The sequence below is a fragment of the Sturnira hondurensis genome, unplaced genomic scaffold (genome assembly GCF_014824575.4).
Source record: "Sturnira hondurensis isolate 20B ecotype Veracruz unplaced genomic scaffold, ASM1482457v3 Scaffold0014759, whole genome shotgun sequence".
Taxonomy (NCBI): domain Eukaryota; kingdom Metazoa; phylum Chordata; class Mammalia; order Chiroptera; family Phyllostomidae; genus Sturnira; species Sturnira hondurensis.
The window spans coordinates 635,459-639,520 of NW_028087390.1; the positions used below are offsets into that span (position 1 = coordinate 635,459).

General features: G+C 40.7%; 1 pseudogene; it reads right to left on the minus strand.

The window, feature by feature from the left end:
• Nucleotides 1–2,725: 2,725 nt before the first annotated feature.
• Nucleotides 2,726–3,056, minus strand: LOC118999304 (prothymosin alpha-like; annotated as a pseudogene).
• Nucleotides 3,057–4,062: the final 1,006 nt, after the last annotated feature.

Sequence of the window (4,062 nt, forward strand, 5' to 3'; positions counted from 1 at the left end):
AAGAGAAACAGACACGAGTGAAAAATTTAATGAACAAATAATAAAGGAGAACTTCCCCAGTCTGGCAAAGGAAATAGACTTCCAGGAAATCCAGAAAGCTCAGAGAGTCCCAAAGAAGTTGGACCCAAGAAGGAACACACCAAGGCACATCATAATTACATTAGCCAAGATGAAAATTAAGGAGAGAATCCTAGAAGCAGCAAGAGATAAGGGGACAGTCACTTACAAACCAGTGCCCATCAGACTGTCAGCAGATTTCTCAAAAGAGACCTTCCAGGCAAGAAGGGGCTGGAATGAAGTATTCCAAGTCATGAAATCCAAGGACTTACATCCAAGATTGCTCTATCCAGCAAAGCTTTCATTTAGAATGGAAGGACAGATAAAGTGCTTCTCAGATAAGGTCAAGTTCAAGGAGTTCATCATCACCAAGCCCTTATTATATGAAATGTTAAAGGGACTTATCTAAGAAAAAGAAGATAAAAAATATGAACAGTGAAAGGACAGCAAACTCACAGTTATTAACAATCACACCTAAAACAAAAGCAAACCTAGAGGACAGCTGGATCAGGAGTGGAACCATAGAAATGAATAACACATGGAGGGTTAGCAACAGGGGAGTGGGAGGAGGAGAAGGGGGGAGAAGGTACAGAAAATAAATGGCATAGACAGTAGGTAGAAAATAGATAGGGGGAGGACAAGAATAGTAGGGGAAATATAGTATCTAAAGAACTTGAGACACATGGTTACAAACTAAAGGGGGGGAATGGTGGAGGAGGAGGTGTGCAAGATGGAGGGGAATGAAGGGAGGAATAGAACAATTGTAATGGCATAATCAATAAAATATATTTAAAAAATAAAAATAAAATTAAAAGGAAAAACATTAAAAAAAAACAAAGCGGAAAATAAAGAAGTGGTACTACATCAACCTATAAAGCTCTATACAGCTAAAGAAACCATCAGCAAGACAAATATGGAACATTTTTGCCAATGATACTTTTAACAAGGATTTAATCTATAAAACATACAATTAACTAATACAACTCAATGCCAGGGAGACAAACAACCCAATTAAGAAATTGGCAAAAGACCTGAATAGACATGCCTCCAAAGAGGACAGACAGAGGGCCCATGGGCATATGAAAAAAAATTCTGGGCATCACTGATCATCAGAGAAATGCAAATTAAAATCTCAATGAGATATTACTTTATACCTATCAGAATGGCTAGCATCATTAAATCAACAAACAAGTGTTGGCGAGGATGTGGAGAAAAGGAAAGCTCAGTGCCCTGTTGGTAGAAATGCAGACTGGTGCTACCACTGTGGGAAACAGTATGAAGTATCATTAAAAATTTAAAAATGGGGGCACAAGATGGTGGAGGAGTGAATGGAAGCTACTAACCTCCTCCCAGGACCAATCTGGATTTACAACTAAATTGTGGAGATATCACCCAGAACAAACGACTGAACAATAGAGAGAAGCCTCATAACCTCTAACAGATGGAAGAATCAGCTTCAGCACTAATTGACTGAATCAGGAATGTGATAGAGACTCAAGAGGGCTGGTTGAGTGCCCATAAGAGGCAGAACAGGAGGGATAATTATGCGACTGGTTGGATCCCCCTGAGAAGTGTGGGCTCTAAACCCTAAGCTGGGATCCCCAGCCTAGAGCACCAGAGCTGAAAAAGTACACATAACAACCACCAGTGAAAACCGGCAGGGTTGCTTTCTGCCAGAGACAGATGGTTGCAGATGCTAAGAGACATTTAAAGGGCCAACATAAAAATTTTTTTGTTAGGCCCTGGCTGGTGTAGCTCAGTGGATTGAGCACAGGCCTGCGAACCAGTGGATTTCAGTTCAATTCCCAGTCAGGGCACATGCCTGGGTTGCAGGCCAGTTCCCTGCAGACCAACTCCCAGCAGGGGATGCATGAAAGGCAACCATACATGGATGTTTCTCTCCCTCTCTCCTTCCCCTCTAAAGATACATAAATAAATAAAAATCTTAAAATTTTTTTTTTGTTAGAACAACTCAGCAAAATAAAATTCTGGTTTATTGTTGGACAACATTGTTTTACACATACATCAAACAGGCCAAATAAATAAATAAATAAGCAGCAACTTCATAAACAAAAAGGGAAAAAAGCAATCTTTTATCTTTGGCCTTTTTAACCATGTCATACAAACCAACTACTTATAGTACAGCTAAATACATACACAAAAAGTAACTGAAATGCTGGGAATAAGATTGTTTTTTTGTTGTTGTTGTTTTTGCTTTTTTTCCTACAAGGTTTTTTCTCCTTTGAGATTATAATGAATATGGTCACACCACAAGTAAAGTCGGAAGTAGGACAGAGAAGACTCCATAGTCTGGTTTGGTCATGCTCAGATGATTAAAAATGCTGGACCACTAGCAATATGTATGAAAACATAAAATGTAATGTAAATAAAAAATACAAACAAGTTTTCCTTTTTAAAGAACTTTTAAGAAAAAATAGGGCCTTGGAAGTTTCGTTTTCTTCCTTCCCGGTTGCAAATTCACATTGTGGTTTTGGTTGGGTGGCAGAGAATGTATGTAATCTGTGAGTGGTGCTGCCTACAGTGGGTGGGCAGGAATCTCTACTCAAAGGTGACCACGTTTAAGTGCTGAAACAGGAAGTGGGGGGTGAGTAGGTCACAGCGGTATTTTTTTTAAGTTTAACTTTTCCTTTTCTGCTTCAGTCATTCTTTAGTCATCGGTCTTCTTCCTCTTGATGTCAACATTGTTATCCTCATCATCTTTAGATGTCCATTTGTCAGTGGGTGCCTCAGCCTCTTCATCTCCATCCTCTTTCTCACCATCACCTTCCTCCTCCTCTTTCTCTTCCTCCCTTTCTTCTTTCTCTTCTTCATCTACCTTGTTGTCAGCCCCCTGCTCCCCATTTTTCTCATTAGCATTGCCATTACCAGGTGCATCTCTTCCATTTTCTGCCTCTTCCACAACTTCCTTCTTCTCATTTTAAGTCCTTGGTGGTGATCTCAGTGTTGGTATCCACAGCCAAATCTGATGTTGTGGGCATGCCAGTGATTCTATGCAGCAGATTTTTTAAAAAGTGAGAATTTGAGTACTCTGGCAAAAATGCTGTGGGAGTCCATGGCGACTTAGGAGGCATGTGGCAGATGTGGCTCCAGAAAGTGGAAAAGCACACACAGGAACAATGCAAAGATGGCTTTTCAGAGTGGCCAGTCTCAACATAAAAATTTTCATTTGTGGCAACTCACTCTGGGCTTTGGCAAAGGAAGGGGCAGAGTGGGCTAGAGATGCCTGAGGAGGGAATGGAAGCTTTGAGAAGAGAACTGAGAGAGTAGCCATGGGATCCTGGTGCTGAGTCATCACCCCTATGGCAGTAGCCATCCTGCTCAGAGACACCACTCCCCTCAGAGCAGCAGCAACCTGAAGGGAAACAATAGCTCTAACCCCAGAATAGACTCTACCCCACCTGTGGTGCTTAAGTCTGGCTGCTGAGTGCAGAGTAACTAAATTAATAACTGAAGGAGACAGCTACAGATAGTAGATCCCTGGCAGTCTTGGAGCAGGCTGCCTAAGGTCAGATGGAGTCACCATGTGACATCCCCAGGAGAGGATAAAAAAAAAAAACACAGTGGTAAATACTAGAGGCTACTGAGACAAAATCCACTGTGATCTTCTTCGTGATTGGTGATATTTTCTTCCCTGAATAGCTTTTAACATCCACTTCTTGTCCATCAAGTTTGTGCATATTAAGTTACTAGATTTTATACTATAGTTTATTTCTCTCCTTTCTTATAATAGTCTTAGTCTCTTTACACCCTTATTAATAACTGGTTCACTTGCTGTTGATAGTGGGGTGGCCGGAGGGAGTTATCCACTGTACCACTGAATCTCACAGGTCTCCTACCATAGAAGTTCACACCACAAAGTCAGAGAGTCAAAATGTCAAAACAGATGAATTTAAAAAACAGAAACAAACAAGAAGAGTCTTAAAAATAATTGGAAGACAAAGAACCCCGCCCTCATTGAAAGGAAAGGAGGAATTCCCAGAAAGA